This window comes from Mercenaria mercenaria, chromosome 14, assembly GCF_021730395.1.
Source record: "Mercenaria mercenaria strain notata chromosome 14, MADL_Memer_1, whole genome shotgun sequence".
Lineage (NCBI taxonomy): Eukaryota > Metazoa > Mollusca > Bivalvia > Venerida > Veneridae > Mercenaria > Mercenaria mercenaria.
Genome location: NC_069374.1, coordinates 42858721 through 42882796, shown reverse-complemented (window position 1 = coordinate 42882796; position 24076 = coordinate 42858721). Strand labels below are relative to the sequence as shown.

Here is a 24076-nt window from a genome sequence, read left to right as displayed (position 1 = left end):
CAATGGCAGAAGTACTCGTACAAGATAATAAGAAAAAATAATAATTTTGTCCTTTAAACTTGTACGCAACAACATTATTTCATACACGGTAGTATGTTTACTCTGAAGTGTTTCAGTATGTGGGCAGGCATATAACTCGTTTTTTTTTTTTGTTTTTTTTTTTTTGAACACGAAACTCCCATGACGTTACATCAATGGACCTGTCTCGTTATACGTCAGTTACCATAACTATATAAAACAATCAGCCAGTCTCCTCTGTCTTTAATACAGTACCGTCGTGACAAGCTATAGGTAAACATCGTCTCATTACTCAGTGGGAAAGCATAGATTATTGGCGTCGGTATGGCTCACAGCTTCACTTCAAGAGGATTTTTTGTTACATTTGTGACTTTAGTACTGGTTACAATTTTCACGCCATCAAAAGCAAACTGGTACGGGAAAAGAGGTTAGTGTGTTTTTTCTAACTTTATTCAAAAATATTCTCATAACTTCAGATATTTGTTTGTTTTTTTAATATTTATTTCTCATTAAAATATTTCTACACAAATGTAGATACAATTCTTTCATTTCTTCATTTTTAATTTACTGTTATATATTTTTGTTCTTTTATTATTGATAAAGATGCTTAGAAATTTTCTTCATTCTAAGTGCCGTCCGCAAATATATTTTATGAGAACAATAAAAGCAACACTAGAAGGCTTCAAAATAAAAACTTTTTCATATCTAGTGCCGCTCTGACCACGTAAAATGCATTTAGTCTTTGTTTTTCCTCTTTCTAACAAAAACAGTAAATGGGAATAATCATCTTGTTCAGACTAACTCGGATACTATCATTTTGTTTGCTTGTACTATATGCTTCCATAGGATTTTCTATAGATCTTATTAACTATCATAACAACATTCTTTAAGTTTGTGTGGCGGCCGTTAAATGTCTGCCAGTTCTCGTGTTGCTATACTGGTCATCTAGGTCATTTAGAACCCTTGATCTTATATAGTAAAATATGTCCGCTTTAGTTAGTCCTTGGGATGTGATATATGTTGCATATTTTAATATTTCTCAGAATCAGATTCGCTAAGCTCGAATCAGTTAGTTAATAATATTTTGCTTGGTTGCATTTTATGCTTCCAAAGATATTCCTATTTCGATTTGTATAGCTCAAAAAGATGTATGCCGTACGAATCATAAATATAACAAACAAATTGTACGATTTTCACAAAAAGCAAATACCATCCGTACTTAGTTCTCAAAAGCTGTGATCAAATTTAGTACCTTTACCTAGGTCAATAAATATTGTTACTTGAAAAGCTAATTCGACAAGTCGGTTCTTTGAACTTCAAAACGCGTATAAAGTTTATTCAATATAAATTTTAACTGTTGTCATCCATAAAAGAATATTAAAAGACTTCAGATTACATAAAATAATCAACAGAAAGCCTTTTTTGCCTATCAAGATATAGCAAGGAATTTGAAACGCCGATATTAAACATTTAAAATGATTATGTTTGTTCTCTTTTTTTCTTGCACAGGAAAATTACTATATGTATTCTTTTACTGCTCAGATCAAAATGTATGTGGAACATAAATGATAAAACTTAAATGCGCAAAATGTGTAAGGACTCCCTTTTTAAACTCTTGTGTTTTTTTTTTCCTTCTACTTGTACAAAGTAAACGTATGTATATATTTACATTATTGCATTATTTTAAAAGAATATTTTCTTGAATTAAAATTGTTCTGGTGTCTTTCTTCTCATGTTGTTTTAGCACGGCATAATTACTTGTAAATATAAGGTTGATATACTTGCTAATTTAACTTAAAGTATGGGGAAATAATTGCTAATCTAACTTAAATATGGAGACTTCTGAATGCAATGCTGAATTAGAACGATTTAACATACACTGTCCAAGAAACATTTGAGCCGTGCCATGGGAAAACCAACATAGTGGGTATGCGACCAGCATGGATCCAGACCAGCCTGCGCATCCGCGCAGTCTGGTCAGGCTCCATGCTGTTCGCTAACAGTTTCTCCAATTCAAATAGGCTTTAAAAGCGAACAGCATGGAGCCTGACCAGACTGCGCGGATACCCACTATGTTGGTTTTCCCATGGCATGGCTCAATTTTAAATATACAATCAAATCAGCTGTATAAGATTCTTGTAAATCTCGTCAATGAACAGTATGGTAGTCATAAATTGTAAGTAAAGTATTAAAATTTTATAAAGATAGACAGCCCAGAATCTTTTTTGTTAATTATCTTCAGTCACATTTTTTGTTATTTAAATATTCAAGGCTCAGAGTAATACTGATATATTACAAAAATACCACCATCAAAAGTTAGTATATTGCATTTATGAGACAAATGTAACACTGCTGGTCCCCAGTTTTTGTTGTTGTTGTTGTTTTGGGAGGAGGTTGGTGGGGGTGTTTTTGTTTTGTTATTTTTTGTTTTTTGTTGTTGTTTCTTGATTTTGTTTGTTGGGGGCGGGGAGTAATTTGTTGTTGTTGTTTTCTGACAGTAAAAGTATACATTTAAAGGTAGCGTCCAATTACGCATATCTTTCGCAGTAAGTGAAATCTTCCTATGAAAAATTTACGTTTTAAATTTGATGGAATCGCCTTGCGAAAGAAAACGATACTTCTGGGAATATACACCCTGCAAGCCTTGAAGGCAAATTCTGTATTTAAGACGTAAATTTGCAACTTTGACAGGAGTAACACACACAGGGCACCTCTGTGAAATTCTGATGTCATTCTAGATTTTTATGAATCTTAATAAAAGCGATTGTAAACCTAAAAGTTATTTTACAGCCATTTTTCTCTGTCTGAAAGGTATTGATTTAGTTCGTTTAGTGTCCGCAAAGCAAACTCAGACAAAACAATGTAAAACAAAACCATCCTCGACATTTTGACCACGTAGCCATTATCAAAAAACAAAAAAAGGTTTTATGTAGATATGTATAATTCTGTTGTCATTGTAAGTTTAAAAATGAAACAGAAGTGGATGTTATATAACTCGGTAAAGAATAATTTTAAAACCGTTGAAAATAATTAATATAATGATATATAATATAATATAATTTCAAATTTAAAGGGTCACAATGTCTTTGTTTAAAATGTGACTGTAACTTTTTTGTTATGAATATAAAATATATCATTTTCTTGTTAATTTCTAGTTTCAATAATTGTTTTCTCATATATTTTTCATTGGTATAAATATTTCATTAATACAGTAGTGAACCTTTTGTCTTGATACCTCCCTTTATGACACTGTATAAGTTTATACATATTGCAAGTAGTGTTTTTCTAACCATTAAAAAAATATGCATATTCTACATATATACAGCTGCTTTATCTTTTATAACATAAATTTAAACGTCTTATGGGACTTTAATTTCGTAATTATAATTATAGAGTCCACTTTGAGACATAATTTTAAAAGCAGTGTAGTGGTCAAAAGAATAACACTCCATGATGCTTCAGGGTTTCAGTCTGTGCGCTTAGTATCGGCATACGTCCAGGCACAATATGTTAACGGTCTCGGGATCGACTGCACAACCATAAAACAAACTTTAAATCTTTTAAGTAAGCGATGAAATGAAACATTTCCTTGTGTCACTCACAAGCATAAAACGTTATTTCAATCTCTAAGTAAGCGAAGAAATGGAAAACTTCCCAGCGCCACTCGGAGCTATAACATATTCTGTAAGTCTCCAAGCGAAGGAACAGAAAAATTCCCAGTGTCACTTAGAGCTATAAAACATTCTTTAAATCTCTAAGTAAGCGATGAAATGGAACATTTCCCAGTGTCACTTACAACCATTTACCATTTTTGAATCCCTAAGTAAGCGAGAAATAGGAATATGTTCCTGCATCTCTTACGATCATAAATTATTAAAGCTATGAAAGAGATAATATCCCTGTATCACTTACTATCATAAAAAATCCTTAAATTTCCTGTGTCAATCACAACGATAAAACATTCTTTAGAAATCTAAGTAAGCGAGGAAAGAACATTCTTTAAATCTGTAAGTACGGGAGGAAAGGGAAAGTTTCCCTTCCTCAATCACATCCTGAACACTTACTCTACATATTATTATATGCTGTTTGAGATCATTTCGGATACATTAAGATAAGAAAAAAATGATGTCGTTCTTTGAAACTAATTTAATTGAAAATAAGGTATCAATATTTCTAATGCCCGCTCATTTTGTGTGTAAGTATATGTTTTACAATAACATCATTTGACACATTCTGTACTAATCTCGAATTACACAAAATATAAAAGGATAGTTCTACAAATTACTGGACAAAATGAGTATGTTGATACGGAGATCATAAATATTATGGTGCTATTTTACAGAACAGGAAGGAAAATATATCTTTTATCTTACGTTCCTACAATGTTGTTTAATTAGATATCAAATAATGTGTGATTGTACATTACAGAATTATAGGATGGATAGAATCGTTTCTATGAAAAACATTGCTGTTTGAATAAAATCGTCATAGAGCGGTTATCGTTGTTTCTACGAACAACACTGCCGTATGTTTAAAATCCTACTCTGATGGTTAATCAATTTTCAAAAAAAAAAAATGGCGTTTGTGTAAAATTCTACTAGAACAGTTGGATAGTCCTTTATCATCCTAGATGACTAGAATCGTTTCAATGGACAACACTGCTGTTTGTATATGGTCGTCCAAGAAAGCTTAGGATCATTTATTTGACAACACTCCGTTTGTATAAAATGTCCTAGGATGGTTAGGATCATCTTTATGAACAGCACTGCAGTTTTGATATGCTTGGGATATTTCTATATTTTCAGGGGAAAAGGTCGACGGCAGTTTGTATTCCTTGCTTCAGGGTACTATTCCTGATATAGTGGACAGACAACTGGACGCACAAATGACGCTTCGAGCTATTGGCAAACTTCTCCAGGATTATGAATTGAGACAACTTCAGAGCGTGGAAGGAAAGGGAGGAGCGAAATAACGTTAAATATACTTTGGTAAGGTCTCACCCAATTCTGTTTAATCTTTAAGCTGCTCTTTCATTAAAAAATAGACACTTCAGCAAATACTGAACTTCCAAATATGGGTGTCAACGGACTTTGAACGGTGTTGTCTCCATTATCTCAATAAGTTAGGTGAGCCACTGTTCAAGGTATAAAGAACGATGGTTTAAAATTATTTGATGGCCTTCTTGAATTCAAAACAAAGGTTAAATGAGGATTGTCACAAGATACCAGCAAGACACTCGCAATGCATTTAGTCGACCGGAGAGCAAACGATCATCTATCTATGTGCACTTTTGTAAGTATAGGGGCCTGGCTAAATTTTGAATTTTTGATGATTTCATTTCGCTTTACAAGTTGGAAACTTGTTTTGCAATTTACATCTTTGTGTCAGCGGTCAGCTTCGTTACGAAATGTAAAGCATGTTTGTATTAACATAAAGTGGCTTTCAAATCAGTTACATGTTTACAATACAAATCTAATATAACTATAGAGCATTATTATATTAAGCATATAATATCTATAATAAGCTAAATAGATTAGAAATCAGACAAGTAAACCATTCAAAATTATTAATAACGTTTATGCCTTATCTTCTCATTTATGATGGCTATGGATATAAAACATCAAAGAAAAGTGGAACCAAGGGACCATGTGCTCTATCAACTATTTGTATTGGAAGACGAGACTTACAGCAAACATATCAATTATTTATAGTTTGACGTTCATATCAGGAAATTTATCATCCCATTAAAATTTTTCAAGAGCAACTTTCTATTCACTCGGACAGAACATTTAATTGATAGTAAATAATTTACAAATGCTAAAGTTAAATTTGTAGGACAAAGTTTGCTGCTGTAAATAACATTCGATTAGTATTTTAGTCAATTCATTGTTAGCATTTATTTAATTGGATTAATAGACCACACGGACGTACGTACAAATGCACATTTTTAGCGAAGTGTATCGGAAACTGTCCTACAAATTGTCCTACAAATTGTCCTACTCGCCCCGGCGTCAACGTCTGTGTCCGCACCTTTGGTAAAGTTTTTATGCATACTCACGCTATCTTTGTTAAACTAGATGGATTTGGTTCAATCGTAGAATAGTTGTTCCTTATCATCATCTACTTCTTATGGCACAATGGCCACAATCCTTCAACCAACATTTTACGATTTATTCTCCCTTTTTACTTTGAATGTCAGGTTAAATTTTGAATGTACTTTCATTCTATCTCTGTTATTACTGAACGGAAACAAGATTCAATATTTAAATAGTTGTTCCACATACCCACATCATTTGACTCAAGAGCCATAACACTGTCACAAATATTTCATGAATTATACCTAATTTTCACTAAGAATATCAGATTAAAACTTTTGATGCACTTTCATTCTATTTCTCTTATTACTGGACTTTTATTATTTAAACTTAAAAAAGTTCTCATATATCATCATCGACATCATATGACACAAGCTCCATAGCTCCCTAACTCCGGATCATATATTGCATGAATGGTGCACCCTTTTTACGCTGTTTGAATTTCAGTTCTAAGGTTTGATGCATTTTCTGTCTATATAGGTAATATCCTGCAACTTGAGATAGTTGTTCGCCAACATCGCCTTTCATCATATGACATAAGTGCATTACTGTAGCAGAAATATTCCATGAATCATTTCTCTTTTATACTTCTGGATAATGTCTTGGTGCACTTAAACTTTACCTCTGTTATTACTAAATGGATTTGACTAACACTTAAACTATTGTTCTATATCATCCTCTACACTTGATAGTATTAATAAGTCAAGTAATAGCTCTAGGTTCTTCAGATATGCCTTATTTCGCTACCAAACGTCGAAATAGTCGAGCGCACTGTCTGGCAGCTCTTGTAGCCTAATTGACCGTGTATGAATTTTCCTCTTTTTTTGGCGCCCATTCCTCTATGTGCGACAGAAATTTAGATTTTCTTTTCCATTAAAAATTCAAAAAGAAAACGTTTTTGTATAGATATTAATATACGAGTACTTACAAGCTTCAGTCATTATCGGATGAAATAATGACATGATTTTGTATCATTGCAAAAGAAAGGAATCTTAAATCCTTTAATTAACATACATATATCCTCATTTGAAAAAATTGCAAAGTTGCAGTTACGGGTTAGTTGTTTAGGATATGTGCATGTGCGTTTAATAATTTTGTACATATGCATTTGTTACAAAAGTCTTTGTCTCTGTCTCAATGTACAAAAATGACAAGATCTATAAATAGCTTGGCCCGTTATTAAAGGGAAATACTTAAAATAATGTAACGAGTCTTAAAAGACATAACAAGAACTGTCGGAGAACAGCAACGCTCGACTATTCAACAGCCTTGTCAATTCAATGAATACAAAAGTCGATAAAGGACATAATTTTGTACAAATGCAAAACAAGGTTATGAAACCTGCACAGTGCTTATCAGCTCATGAAAATGGACAAGGGTGTGAAGTTTCAATCCATTCCCATTAGTGGATACTGAGATACCAGCTTACATACAAAACCTTAACAAAAAACTACTTAGTCAAAAAGGGGCATAATTTTGTAAAAATACAAAGTAGAGTTATGGAACGTGACACTGCATGTCAGATCATGACAATGAACAAATGTATGAAGTTACAATCCATTCCCATCAATAGGTACTGAGATACCAGCTAACATATAAAAAATTTAACCAAAAACAGCTAAGCTGAAAAAGGCCAATATTGTAGAAATGCAAAATAGACTTATTGAACCTATGCACTGCATGTCAAATCATGACAGTGAACAAGTGTTTGAAGTTTCAATCCATTCCCATTAGTAGATACTGAGATACCAGCTTACATACAAAAACATAGCCAAAAACTGCCAAGTCGAAAAGGGGGCATATTTTTTTTTTTTAAAAATGCAAAGTAGAGTTATGGGACCTGCACAGTCCATGTCAGATCATGGCAGTGAACAAGTGTGTGAAGTTTCAATCCATTCCCATTAGTTGGTACTGAGATACAAGCTTACATACAAAACCTTAACCAAAAATTTCTGAGTCGAAAAAGGGGCATAATTTTGTAAAAGAAATAAAAGCAAAACAGAGTTATGAAACATGTGCAATGTAAGTCAGTTTATCACAGTGAATAAGTGTGTGAAGTTTCAATCTATTCCCACAAGTGGTTACTGAGATACCAGCTTAATACAAAAACTTTACCAAATCGGGACGCCGACGCACGGGCGAGTCCAGTAGCTCCACCTTTTCCTCGAATAGTCGAGCTGAAAATGAATTAATCATCTATCTGGTATAACATTAGAAATGGGTATAGCTATCTTTGATTTCAAAAAATCATAAAAAGTAAACACTTGTAGGTATTCGTCACACTATTTGTAAACATCCTAAACGAGCACACAATGTCACATAAAATAACTAAACTCCCACAAAATAAAAACAAGTATTAATTGCAATCAAATGTGAAATTGGCACTTTTGTACTATAGCTTCATCATGCTATGATATTTTCAGAAATAACTGTTTCTTATTTAGTCAGTGGCATAGCCCAGCATTGATGTTTTTCAACCTTCATTTAACCATATGTTTATAATTCATATTCTAATATGCGTGCCTCTGTTAAACACTCTTACGCTATAATGACGTCACATTAACGTGCGGTGACGTCAAGGTTTTTGTTGCGACCAAGAAAGAGCGTTTCTATATTTTATCTACTGTTTTAGATTAAGGGCATATTAGAATCGAAATAATCTATAGCACAAGCGTGTTTTAACATTATTTATATACCCGGATGGTGATACGTCGTTCAAATAATTTCACTCGGGTTGCGCCCTCGTGAAATCATTACGCCCGCCGTATAACTACCCATCGTGCATAAATAGTGTTAAAGCAAGCTTTTGCCATAAATTATTTCTTAAATAAATGAATGTTTTTGTTGAAACTGATTTCTGAAACATTCAAACATCTGGTTTAAACTTCGGACGTTAGATAAATCACAAATTTTATTTTCATGTGTTTAACCTTGTCACTTAATCTTTGTATTTTTTATCACTGAAAATCCAATTTATGATTATATGTATAAGTTTTACCGTGTTCTTTTAGAAATAGATCAAAGTTGGCAAAGATTTTTGCATACACAATTTTGAAGACACACATGACATTTATGTAGGCATGTATTTATTAACATTGAAGAACATTGGATGCAAGTGGGATGCATATTAAAATCAAATAGATTAAAATTGTTGTAATGATATATAGAGGATATTTGTTTGTTTCAGTGAAATATCAATTTTATTTCACAAGTGAGCATCAAAAACTGATATTTTCACGAGTGGCGTAGCCACGAGTGAAAATTACTTTTTTTGGTGCTCACGAGTGAAATAAAATTGATATTTCACTGACACAAACAAATTTTCTTTTTATTTCATGTGTAAAACTCTTTTGTTGCGCAATTCATAAAATGTCGAAAATCGCGGGAAAGATCAACAGAAAGCATAACACAAATGACGTCATTTTAACGACGTCATCGTCATTATGGTCCCCGGTATTCATAACGCTCGGTATACAATTTGACTTCAGTCGCGACGGAGGACCGGAACTAGTTCGAGAAAAAAACAGTGAAAAATAAAAAAGTTAATCTACTGTTTCAAAACTGTGGATTATCACTTTTATTTCACTGAGAAAACTCTATAATTCACTTGAAAACATAAAATAAAAATGTGAAATATACAATTACATGTATTTTAATTGTATTATTTTTCAAGTTGTCGCAGAAGTGTGACTTTAAATGTAAATGAAAACTTAGATAAAATGTAAGACTAGATGGAATTATATTATTTGTCAGAATTAATCACTAAAATATTCATCTGCTAACAGTCACAATTATCAGTAAATATTACCATGAACGTTCTTTTGACAAAAGTGGACAAATAATAACAAATAAGTTGATTAAGATAATATTATGAAAAGTATAAAAGAATATAAATATGTAGCAGATAATGATTAGCAGGTGACTTTTATGTTCACGAAAAAAAAAACTATTCAAAGTTTTGTATTTTTATGGTAATTTACTCGCATGTACCCATGACAGTTCAATTATTAAATGTTAATGATTTTATAGATGTCCCTTCCTATATCATATAAGGCCAGTGGCTTAGTTGTACATGATTACACTAATAACAAAGTCATAATAGGGTGTCTGACCATTTTTATATTCATCCACGTGTAATGTGCCTCACTTCAAACTTTGTCAATTTATGTTCAAATGCATTTAATATGCTCCTAGATCGTTCGTTGCAATGATGTAGCCCGCGGAAAAAACAGGACAAGTTCTGTCCACACCACACGGTAAATATTGACCGAACAATAAGTGTGGTTTTTGTGGAAATGCAACCATCGTTGTTACGTTTAGATACAATACAAGTGTCATTTGTATACGTTAATTTTCCGCAAATACCAAAACATAGCGTATTCCAGTGAAGTTTCATAAAATGTAGTAGAGACACTGAACAAAACTGATACATTACACCAAATAATTTTCGACTACAAGAAGGAAACCTCTGCTATCATTAAGATAAATAGCAGACACACCGGAAACTGGTTCTTCTGTAAACTGTTCAGTTGAAATTTTATAATGAACACAAAAAAGCAAGCTGATATAATGTTGGTTACGAAAACAACACAGGGTGTATATTCTTCCTGGGAACTTTAGAATGTAAAACAGTACTTTACTGTGTATATCTCAAGTTATGCGACGCAGATATTCAAGACTATATAATAGCATCTTACGCCTTTTCAAAAATGTCAATAGTTGTGTTTGGATATGTTAATATTTCTCGTATGTGTTAAACTCTTTCTTCGGTGGGTAACAAATGTGAAAATATAAAAAAAATGAACAATATTTAGACCTGCTATACTATTTCTATTATAGTTACATCCATCTTTGTACATTGAATATATTTTGTCATTAATTTAAATTTTGTCGATCTTGGAGCAAACGAAAACGGCTTTGAACTTAAATTTTGAAATGAGGCTTTTGTCAGATCAGGGATATATTGAAATGCTGATTTTTTTTTATAAATTTCCCACTCCTGATTAACACTATGCGCCCATTTCTATACCACTAAAATATAAATACACAGTGCATAAGTAAAAGAAAAGATAATAAGAATAGCAATGTAAAGGTGTTTTGGGGGGAAGTTTTGATGGTGGCACGCCCTGTCTATTGACATTATTGCTACGCACTAGTTATATATTGGTCTGCACTGGTCACAAAGGCATAATCAGCAGGCTAAATGTTAAACTTTATATAATGCTAAAGAACGAAAATTCTCCTTTCTTAGAGTTAAGGTTGATTAACAGTCATCAAAACACACATTGAAACTAATACAAAATAAAAGATCCTACACTGTGCTAAATGAAAAAAAAAATCATAAAAAGTAATAACATATACATTACCAATAGACATCTAACTCTATGTAATATTTTTCTTTTTGTCCCTTAAATAAACCCCTAAAAGAAATTTATGAAAACTGAAAAGTGTCGTAAAATGTCGCTCAAATGTCAATAGCCTTTACTCGGGAAACGGCTTACATGTCTTTGCTAGAATAAACAGCTTATAAGTATTGAAAAAACTGTTTAGTATATCGTAAATGAAAATACAGTCCGTTGAGTATATACATAGTGCTGGGAAACACGTTCCAATCAGTATTTACTAGCAAATGCAATGCAAACATCATTATTTGTAAAACAATTAGTCCAATAAGTATGCGCTAGTTTGATACTATTCAACTTCAAAAATACGGTTTCGTATATAAGCATTTTACTAGAAAAGTCTCTACAGACACACGCTTGTGTATGTACACTTAGCTTGTGTATGCGATAAAGGCTGTATTTTTCAACTGATCTTCATGAAATTTGGTCAGAATGATAACCTTGATGAAATCTAGGCCAAGTTTGAAAATGGGTTATCTGGGGCAAAAACTAGGTCACTAGATCAAATCAAAGAAAAACATTGTGTATGCGATAGAGGCTGTATTTTTCAATTGATCTTCATGAAATTTAGTCAGAATGATTGCCTTAATAAAATCTAGGTCAAGTTTGAATATGGGTTATCTGGTGTTAAAAAGTAGGTCACTATGTCAAATCAAAGAAAAACCTAGTGTATGCAATAGAGGCTGCATTTTTCAATTGATTTTCATGAAATTTAGTCAGAAAGATTGCCTTGATAAAATCTAGGCTGGGTTTGAATATGGGTTATCTGGGGTCAAAAACTAGGTCAGTAGGTCAAATCAAAGAAAAGCCTTGTGTATGCGATAGAGGCTGATCAACTGATCTTCATGAAATTTAGTCAGAATAATTGCCTTGATAAAATCTAGGTCGAGTTCGAATATGGGTCATCTGGGGTCAAAAACTAGGTCAAATCAAAGAAACACATTTTGTATGCGATAGAGGCTGTATTTTACAATTGATCTTCGTGAAATTTGGCCAGAATGATAGCCTTGATGAAATCTAGGTCAAGTTTGAATATGGGTCATCTGGAGTCAAAAAGTAGTTCACTAGGTCAAATCAAAGAAAAACCTTGTGTATGCAATGGAAGCTGTATTTTTCAATTGATATTCATGAAATTTGGTCAGAATGATTGCCTTGATGAAATCTAGGTCGAGTTTGAATATGGATCATTCGGGATTAAAAAGTAGGTCACTAGGTCAAATCAAAGACAAACCTTGTGTATGCAATAGGGGCTGTATTTTTCAACTGATCTTCATGAAATTAGGTTGGAATGATTACCTTGATGAAATCTAGGTCAAATTTGAATATGGGTCATCTGACTTCAAAAACTAGGTCACTAGGTCATATCAAATAAAATACTTGTTGTAACTCAAGAGACCACATTTTTGGTCCAATTCGAATGAAAATTGGCCAGAATATTTGTTTCCATGAAATCCCTAGGTCAAAAATGTTTACACTGTTATCGTGTGTTTCTCAGGTGAGCGACCTAGGGTCATCTTGGCCCTCTTGTTTCTGATGTTCCTTGTTAATCAATCGTGACATAATGAGAGATATTCTATAAAAATAACCATTTATGAAAATTGTACTTTTTTTCGTGACCATAAAACTGCAGATCTATGCTTTTGCACAAGCTTTGCATATTTGAATCAGCTTGCTTGTTATTTGCCCTCGCTCAATTTGTCTGTTGTACATTGATTACTGTGACTGTTTATTTGTGATGCATGACTGTAAAGTATTTCTAAAGAAAGCAGTAGAAAAAGAACAATAAAAACTAACAAATATAAATCTTTAATAAAAGGTTTTGTTTAAATGTTAAAAAATTCTCTTTTTCACTTTTGGATAACATATATAGTAAAAATAGATTTTATAGAAACATATTATCCGTTACCTTTTGGATTGTTTACTAATTGTTACAATAGATTTTTTCGGAGTGTGCAAGTTCCTGTCTCGAAAATTAAGCTTAATTGTGACTAATATCATTAAACAATGTGCAAATTGCTCCGAAACAAGTATATCAGACACGGAAATTTACAGCTTTAGTAAGTGTCCTCAAAGACCCAGAGAAACTTGTACTTATCAATTAGTGACATTAATTTTATATCCTAACGAGTACGCCAGAAATGCTTCTTACTGAATAGAATTCGATGTCAATGTAATGTTAAAATCAAGACATATTACAAATACTTAACAATATTAATTTTTTATGTAACCAGTGGATCAAAGTCATTTGATTGATTAAGAATATTACCTTTAGGGTCATCAATTAAAATATTTGAAAAACGTTTACAGTTACCAAAAGTAAACTAAGTGAACATTGATTGTTGAATCATTAGTAATATTAATTTTGTGACAGTGCTTATCTCATTTTGACTTTATATTTGTTTTTAATTCAACATTAGTCGAACTTTATATAAGTTTATTTTTCTCATGACGAGATAATCATTCAGTAACCGATGGTGACATAGCTTGAAAAGTAAGGAAAAAAAACATGGCACTTTCAGAAATTTATCGTTTCAAGTATTTGGACTTCATTAATTGTTTATTATGCTAAATCTAAAAGAATGTTCTGTCAGCTGTAAGAAAATATCTGTTCATTTATAATAATATAAAATGGTTTTATTCGTCCATATCACCAGTAATGTAATTAAACATTAACATTCTTATATGTGGCATTTGTTGTTGAAACGTAGAATAAGAAGACAAATATGGATATTTAACATTCTTATAATGTGACTTTACTTTTTGTGGCTTAGCCTTTTGCGGGTTAATTTCATAAATTAAAATGGATTTCTTACAATATGGCTTTATAACTGGTAATTTTTGTCATAAACGTAGAATAAAATGCCAGTATGTAAAATGGTTATATCTATCGGGTCTTCTCTTCATATTTCAAAGGTACTATATAGAATGTGCTCAATACAAATTCATATTGTAAAAAATAAAAATGAATCATTGGTGTTTATATTAATCCCTTATGTATTTGTGTATTTTCAGATGATCCTCAATGTGACTGAAGGACGATGTTTATCATTTTTTACCTGATGTGTTGGTGGACTATGGAAGGATATCTGTTACAGGACATATTGCAGCTTAACGAGAATTTTACTTTGCCATATCATATTTACTGCTTTACATTTGAAATGACATCAAGCACAGCGAACAATTCTGAGCAATATTTTCTGTAAAATAGGTTCTGATACATACATCTGCATGCCTGTCAAAAGGCAATATGATTTTCATACAAAATTAATTAAAGACTGAGTATATATTTTTATTTCTTTTTTATTTACTTTTATGTCATTTTTAACGAAAAAGAAAAAGCTTATATATACTAGAACACTGATTTCGAGTCGATGTTAATGAAAATTTCGAAATATTTCTTTTATGATCTCAATTTTTACGGAATGTGTCTTCATTCTGATCAAAGTACATGACATTCAATATTTAAATTTCGCCAATAAAGTATAAAACATAACTTGTCTGAAGTGACTTATTTCTGTTAAATGTAATATTTCCCTTGTGTCATAATACCCTTGTGTCACAAACCACTTGTGCCATAACTCCCCATGTCATTTTTCTCTTGTGTCATAATTCTCTTATTCTATCACACCCGGTCATTATTCTATAGAAAAACTGACCCCTCCAAGTAAAATACTTACTCCCTAAAGATGACTCCCTTCGATTCTCATAGAATAACGACCCCGGTTATTATTCTATAGAAAAAGTGACTCCTTCCATGTAAAATACTCACTGTCGGAATTACTACATTCGAACTCTCATACAATATCGATTCCCGGACATTATTCTATTTAAAAAAGTTACTCTTTCCGTGTAAAACACCGGCTCCTAAAAAGACTTCCGACGATAATATCTATTAAAAAGTGATCCCCACCAAACCTAACGGACAATTTTACTAGATCTACATCTCTAATACCCTCCATTGCCAATAGGTAACATTTTGATTGTACTGCTACTACTGGTGCCGCTACTTCTATTGCTATTATAACGTGTACTTCTTCTTCTTCTACTACTACTACTACTACTTCTACTACTACTACTACAACTGCTACTACTGATACTACTATACCTGATTCCACTAATACGTCTTGTACATCTACCTCTTCTTCTCCTGCTGCTGCTGTTGTTGCTGTCACTAACTCCTCTGCTGCTACTGCTGCTGCCACTGCCACTGCCACTACCACTGCCACTACTACTACTACTACTACTATTGTTGCCGCTACCGTACTTTACTGCCACTGCTAAGTATTGCAACTTCTACTAATACTATGTTCTATGCTAGCAGTTTCTTGTGCAGTTTTCTTCTGAAGAATTACTTCATACCGAAGTTTGCAGGGATTATTGACACTGGTGTGTTTTGTGAACGTATTGTGAATTGTTATTTTCCTGAAAAAAAAATGTATACACCAAGATACAGCGTCTAGAAATAGAATCCCTTTTCCCGTTGCGAAATGCTCTGATTTCTGTGTCAAGTGATGGTATCTGGGGCTAATGGTCAAACGGAAGGACGGACGGACAAGGGCAAATCTATATGCCCCCCTCCCCCGAGTGGGGGCATAAAATGCAGTAATTAGGCCTTAGATACATGAGTTATCACTAAATTTGACCAAATGACCGGGGGTCGTTTTTTTATGGGAGTCAATATTCTTCGTGAGGTTCAGTTTACTTCACGTGGGGGAGTCATAGTACTATGATCTGGAGGTCATAATACTATGACCGGGGGTCACTTTTTCTATAGAATAATGACCGGGGATCATTTTTCTATGGGGGTCGAAATACTTCATTACACCGGCATCACCTGCGGTTAAACTGAACCACAGAACGTTTATCTTATATAATATCTGTAGGGATGTAACCATGTCGTATGAAATACAAGCTTGCAGAGAACATTTGTTGATATTGTGAAGAAATGTTCTGATAGATATCTGCATCTGTCTCATGATATACGGTGTTGGGGGTTAACTACAATTGAGAGAAATGATCCAGTTTGAATTTCATGGTAGATGAATACTTAATTTCTAAATCGTTTATGTCTTTTTAGAACCTAATACATTGCTTTAACATTTTCTTATACTTCGAAGCAAACGGTAAATAGAAATTCTCATCTAAATACATCAAGAGGATGGCAAAGACTTTTGAAATAAATGCATATGTATATATTTATTGAAATACAACTATGAAATAGTTTTTCACTAAAATTCTTAATTAGTTATTAAGTTGTGAATCTATAGTCTACAAGCACATCTCTGAAAATATGAAGCCGTCTACCATTAGGTTAGACTCGGGCACATGATTCGAGAAAACTATGAACAAGGCTTACAATTGATATTATTAATATATAGTTTTGTACCAACATTAACATAAGTTACCCCCAGTTACAGGTCTTGAAACTATCCACATGCTAACTGATAGGTCTGCGATTGATTTATATCTATCAGTGTTGCTATGAAAGCTATGAATGTTTCTGCAAAATACAAATAATTACTTGTGTCGAAAACTATCAGGCTGAAAATCCTGCTCTTAATTAATGATTCCAAATAAAACGTAATTCTGCCAGATACGACAAGTCGTGAAAAGTGTCATAGGTAATGTTCTAGCTTCAGCATGTGTTACCGATAGATATGATACTGTATATGTTGCCAATAGATATGACACAGTCACTGTATGCGTTGTCAATAGATATGATAATGTATATGTTGCCGATAGATATGATAATGTATATGTTGCCGATAGATATGAAACTGTATCTGTTGCCGATAGACATGATACTGTATCTGATGCTGAAATGTATGATACTGTATCTGTTGCCGATAGATATGATACAGTATCTGTTGCTGATAGACATGATACTACATTTGTTGCCGACATACTGTATCTGTTGCCGATAGCTATGACATAGTATCTGTTGCCGATAGATATGATACTACATTTGTTGCCGACATACTGTATCTGTTGCCGAATGACATAATATTGTATCTGCTGCTGTTAAATATGATATTAAATATGATACTGTATCTGTTGCCGAGAGACATGATACTGTATCTGCTGTCGATAGACATGATACTGTATCTGATGCTGAAACGTATGATACTGTATCTGTTGCCGATAGATATGATACTTATCTGATGCCGAAAGATATGATACTGTATCTGTTGCCGAAAGATATGATACTGTATCTGTTGCCGATAGATATGATACTACATTTGTTGCCGACATACTGTATCTGTTGCCGAATGACATGATATTGTATCTGCTGCTGTTAAATATGATATTAAATATGATACTGTATCTTCTGCCGATAGATGTGATACTGTATCTGCTGCTGACATATATAATACTGTATCTTCTGCCGATAGATATGATACTGTATCTGCTGTCGATAGATGTGATACTGTATCTGCTGCTGACATATATAATACTGTATCTTCTGCCGATAGATATGATATGGTATCTGCTGTCGATAGATGTGATACTGTATCTGCTGCTGACATATATAATACTGTATCTTCTGCCGATAGATATGATATGGTATCTGCTGTCGATAGATGTGATACTGTATCTGCTGCTGACATATATAATACTGTATCTTCTGCCGATAGATATGATACTGTATCTGCTGTCGATAGATGTGATACTGTATCTGCTGCTGACATATATAATACTGTATCTTCTGCCGATAGATATGATACTGTATCTGTTGCCGACAAATATGATATTGTATCTGTTGCCGGTAGATATAACACAATATCTGTGGCTGATAGATATGATACTGTATCTTTTGCCGATAGATATGACACAATATCCGTTGCTGATAGATATGATACTGTATCTGTTGCCGACAAATATGATATTGTATTTGCCGGTAGATACGACACAATATCTGTTGCTGATAGATATGATACTGTATCTGTTGCCGAGAAATATGATATTGTATCTGTTGCCGATAGGTATGCTATTATTTTAACCGTAAATTCGGAATAAATTAGTTTGAAATGTCTTTTAATTATCGCAATATAGTCCATGGCGAGTTGATAGACTGACAAATCCAAATTTATTCTTGTAAATTGATCGCTACCCAAGGACTAAATGTTATTGACAGTTATTTGTAGGGAACAAGTTGGTGCTGGTAACGAATGCTGGAACACCTGCTAAACTTACTGACATTCATGAATGAAGTATTTTTCAAATTTTCACCAAACTTACATAAAACAGGCAAAATTCAAATTCTGATTTCAAAGTATGGTTTCTTGAGCTAACTACTTCAAAACATTCTTCTTAGAGATGTTATCAATCGGACTGAAATTACCAAACAAGTATTCTTAATGAAACAAATTAACAGATAAACTAGAAGGTATTTTTGTCACAAAAACATATGTCTCCTCCCAATGTACACTTTTAGCTCGGGCGGTCATTTTTGGCAGCGTATCGGCGATATGCACAACTAGGCTTGGTACTGATCACCCCTATGAAGTTTCATCAAAATCTGTCCGGCAGTTTTACCTGTGAAAGCCGGACAAGATTTTTTTCTATTTTTAGCACTGATGGCCATTTTGTGCAGCGAAGCTGAACGTCTAGCAATATGCACAACTAGGTTTGGTACTGATCACTCCTGTGAAGTTTCGTCGAAATCCAGCCATCAGTTTAACCTGTGAAAGCCGGACAAAATTTGTCTATCTTAAGCTCTGGCGACCATTTTGTGCAGCTAAGCGGAACGTGCCGGCGACGTGCACAACTAGGATTGGTACTGATCACTCCTGTGAAGTTTCGTTATACTGCGCATGCGTGAGAAAATGGTGGTTCAAATTTTTGAGCGGGGAGAAAAATAAATTAAAAATTAAAAATTTTCAAGCTATGTGAGGTGAATTCAGTTTGAAGTGAGAGGATTTAGGGTGTGTTTTTTGTATTCATGCCTAGAAAAAGGAAAAAATCGAAAGAATCGCCGGAAAATAGCCAGAAAAGTACAAAACGTTTTACAACAATGGCTCAAAATGGCGCGATTCAGAATAATCTCAGTGCTCAAAATAGTCAAAATGGATTAAATAATGGACAATTTGGACAATATCAGGCAAGTCAAACTTTCAATTCACAACCAATTATGTATTCGGGCACGCCGTTTATGGCGATGAACTCGGCTTCACCTGGGTTTACCGGCAATACCTCACCCACCCCATGTACTCCAGCAGGTCAAAATCAAGGACTCAATTCTGATGTTATTTCTATGTTATTACAAAGGCTCGACTCAATGGACAAAAAACTTTCACAGTTAGATACTATTCAAAACGGTATGAGCGCTTTAACGGTCCGTATGGATAAAATGGATCATAAAATCAATAATTTTGAGAAAAAACTGAGAGATATAGAACAAAGCGGCTCGTTTGATAGTAGTGCATTAGAAGACATAAACAAAAAACAAAATGAGCTTGAGTCTGTTTTGAAGTCGATGAGAAAGGCCGAAAAGGAGCAGCGTGATACTGAAACGGTGTTACGGGAAGAAATTACCGATCTGAAGTGTCGTAGTATGAGGGACAATCTTTTGTTTTTCAAACTTCCGGAGGAGAAAGAAGAAAGCTGTGTGCAGAAGGTTCTTGATTTCATAGAAAACGACATGAAAATAGAAAATGCTAAACAGGAAATAAAGCTCCACCGTGCACATCGAGTTGGGAAATATAACAACACGAAGGTCCGACCTATAGTCGCTAAATTTGCCTACTTTCCAGACAGAGAGAGGGTCAAGATGGCGGCGAAAGCTCTGGCAGGAACCCCGTATGGTGTTGGAGAACAATTCCCCAAGGAAATTGTAGATACCAGAAAGAGGCTCGTACCCATTATGAAGAAGGCTAGGGATGAGGGAAAAGAGGCTTTCATAAAAGTAGATAAACTGTATATAAATAAGCAACTATATAGGGAAGGGTCAGAAAATGTATAGGGATCGCGAGAGAGTGTTCTCAAATGTTTGTCATGGAACGTTGAGGGTCTTTCGGTAGCAAAACGGACATCGGATGACTTTCTTAAAATAATCAGTGACTATGATATTGTATGTTTCAGTGAAACATGGACTAATAAAAACTCTGTAATTGAACTCAGTGGATATGATAAACCCATTCATTCGTTCAGACGATTTCACCATCGACGTGCGAGGCGTTCGAGTGGTGGGTTAATTATCTATATAAAAAATTCAATAAGAAAAGGCGTTAAGTTGATAAAGAATGATATTGACTGTCTAGCCTGGTTAAAATTTGATAAAACTTTCTTTTGTATTGATGATGATATTTACTTAGGGGTTGTATATATCGCTCCAGAAAATTCTCCAGTACATGTGAGATATGATGTAGATATTTATAGGCAACTAGAAAATGATATAAACTTTTTTAATAATAAGGGAAAACTTTTCATCACTGGTGACACAAATTCACGTATTGGCCGTAAAACCGATTTTATAAATCACGACAATAATCTGGGTGACTTAGACATTTATACAGCTGACACATTCTTACCTCGGGCGTCTTGCGATAACGGTTCAAATCGCTTCGGTGATTGTTTACTTGATCTTTGTAGATCAACGAATATCCGTGTAGTTAACGGTAGATTATATAAAGATCAGGGATTAGGCAAACTCACATGCACGACCCATAACGGTGAAAGCGTTGTTGACTATTTGTTGACGTCACAGTCTAACTTTAAAGATTTAGCTGATTTCGAAGTGCTAGATTTTAATGAATTTTCGAATCACGCGCCGGTAACATTTTCATTTAATATTAGATATATTCAAAATAAAAGGACCGAACCAAGAATATTTTATAAATGGGACTCCGAACATAAGAACAATTTTGTAAATGATCTTGAAGCAACTTTAACTGAAAAAATAAATAACAACGAAAGCTCTGATATATTAACGAATATTTTTACAGATTTCTTTAATGAAAAGGCTAAACCTTACTTTGAAAAAAAGTCCACGACACGTGGTAGCTACTTTTTTTAACACGGATAAAAATACTAAAAAATGGTTTGGTGAAGAATGCAGGAAAAAGCGTGAGGTTTATTTAAAGGCAATTTATGAATTTAACTTAAATAAAACTGATATTACCAGAAACAATCTGTATGAAAAAAAGAAAGATTACAAATCGACTTGCAAAAAATATAAACGAAACTTTAATAGAGAACTTGGCAGAAAAATGAACGAAATGAGACGGAAAACACCGCGTGAATTTTGGAAAATGTTTAAAACGAAATCTGCAAATCCGAACGGGGATAATATAACTATTAATGAATTTTATTAACATTTCCGAGGGTTAGCAACCGAATCTGTTTTAAATGAAAATGCTGAATGTAGTGAGTTTTTGCTTGAATTTGATAATGATATATCTCACGAAAGTATCTTTACTGAATTAGATCAGCCAATTACCAGAGATGAAATAGTTTCCGCAACGAAAAAATTAGGATGTAATAAGTCGTGTTCACTTGACAATATTTTGTATGAATATTTTAAAGAAAGTATTAACGTTACTGTACATGCATTAGAAATGTTTTTTAATCATATTTTGAATACAAAGGAATTTCCGCGCAGTTGGTCAACAGGTTTAATTGTACCATTATATAAAAAGGGTGATTCATCGGACCCAAACAATTATAGAGGAATTACGTTGATAAGCTGTTTTGCTAAATTATTTACGGTTATTATAAATGAAAGACTTAAACGTTGGGCGGAGAATACTGATGTGTTGACAGATGCTCAGTTTGGCTTTAAACAGAATTATAGTACTGTCGATCCTATTTTTATATTACATTCGCTGATAGAAAAACAGATTAAAACAAAGAATAAATTGATATGTTGCTTTGTGGACTACAAAAAGGCGTACGATTTAATTGATAGGAATTGTCTATGGTATAAATTAATAAAATCCGGGGTTGATGGAAAATTGTTTGCTATTATTCGTTCTATGTATGATGATGTAAAATTATGCGTTAAACATTTAAATACTCTATCAGATTTTTTCAATTGTGAAGTCGGTTTATTCCAAGGGGAAATAACTTCTCCGATCATGTTCTCTCTCTTTTTGAATGATATTGAAATGCATCTACAAAATGATATTAATGGGGGTATAACGCTTGATCAATTATCTATATATTTGTTATTATTCGCTGATGATGCTGTTTTGTTTTCTGAAACAAAAGAAGGGTTACAGTCATCTCTAGACAATTTACAGTCATACTGTACAAAGTGGAATCTAACAGTTAATGTAGACAAGACTAAAATTGTTGTTTTTAAAAAAGGTGGTAGGTTAAAACAAGATGATATATGGTCGTATTCTGGTGAGGTTATAGAAATTGTTCAGAACTTCAATTATTTGGGTATTGTATTTTCTAGCGGCGGTTCGTTTATACCAGCGACAAATGCCCTTAGCGGCAAAGGATTAAGAGCTTTAAATTCATTGCTTAGTATTACAAGAGATTTAGACACCCCCATTGAAATTATGTTCAACCTTTTTGACGCATATTTATTATCAATTTTAAATTATAATTGTGAAGTATGGGGCTTTATTAAAGCAGACAATATTGAACGAGTTCACAGAAAATTTTGTAAATGGTTATTGAATGTTAAAATGTCAACTAATACATTATCATTATACTCAGAATTAGGTAGATTCCCTTTATATATTGAAAGGTACGTCAGAATAGCTAAATACTGGTTAAAATTACACGGCAACAAACGCCATAATTGTATTCTCTCTTCAATTGTACAAAATCAAGTGAATGATGTCATAGGAAATTCATCTACTGTAAACTGGTCATCGAAAGTAAGAGATATGTTACAGAATACAGGTTTTCACGACGTATGGTTATTTCCAGAGTCAGTGAATATAAATATTTTTATACCATTGTTTAGAGCTAGACTTCGTGATATATATATTACACAATGGCGGTCAGATATGGATTTATGTTCATCTTTATATATTTACAAGGAACTTAAACCAACTTATGAAATATCAAAATATATATGTGTGTTAGAAAATAAAAATCAGAGAAATGTTTTAGCCAAATAAAGACTTAGTTCACATAAATTAATGATTGAAACTGGAAGACATCAAGGTATCGAACGAAATCAAAGAAAATGCACACTTTGTAATTCTGGTGATCTAGAAGACGAATTTCATTTCATATTGGTATGTCCTTTATACAGTGATCTGCGTAATACATATATATCTAGGTACTTTACGGTTAATCCAAGTGTTTATAAATTCATACAATTGTTAAATTCCGAACGAAAAACAGTACTCCGTAGGTTAGCAACTTTTTGTTTAAAAGCTTTTCAGAGACGCGATAACGCATAGGTTAACATCATTATGTTTACATTTTTTTAGATATAATAATAAAGAAAAAATGTACTTTTTACACTGGTTATCTTTGTAGCGACACTCTCTAGGTATTTGAATTATTATGCTGTGTTGAATGTTAAAAATCCTACATACCCTTGACTCAAACTACTTTATCCATTTGTTAATATCTCATTGCATGTATTGCTATATT

The 24076-nt window shown here is 33.2% G+C and overlaps 1 protein-coding gene and 1 long non-coding RNA gene across 2 annotated transcripts in view; one reads left to right on the top strand and one right to left on the bottom strand.

Annotated features, from left to right (window-relative positions):
• Positions 1-24076, bottom strand: part of LOC123527377 (H(+)/Cl(-) exchange transporter 6-like) — a 59917-nt gene that overhangs the window by 18615 nt on the left and 17226 nt on the right. The window lies entirely within an intron of this gene.
• On the top strand, positions 256-15008 carry LOC123527378 (uncharacterized). The gene is made up of 3 exons (XR_006681722.2): positions 256-445; positions 4824-5006; positions 14528-15008. It is a non-coding gene; the product is annotated as an uncharacterized LOC123527378 (long non-coding RNA).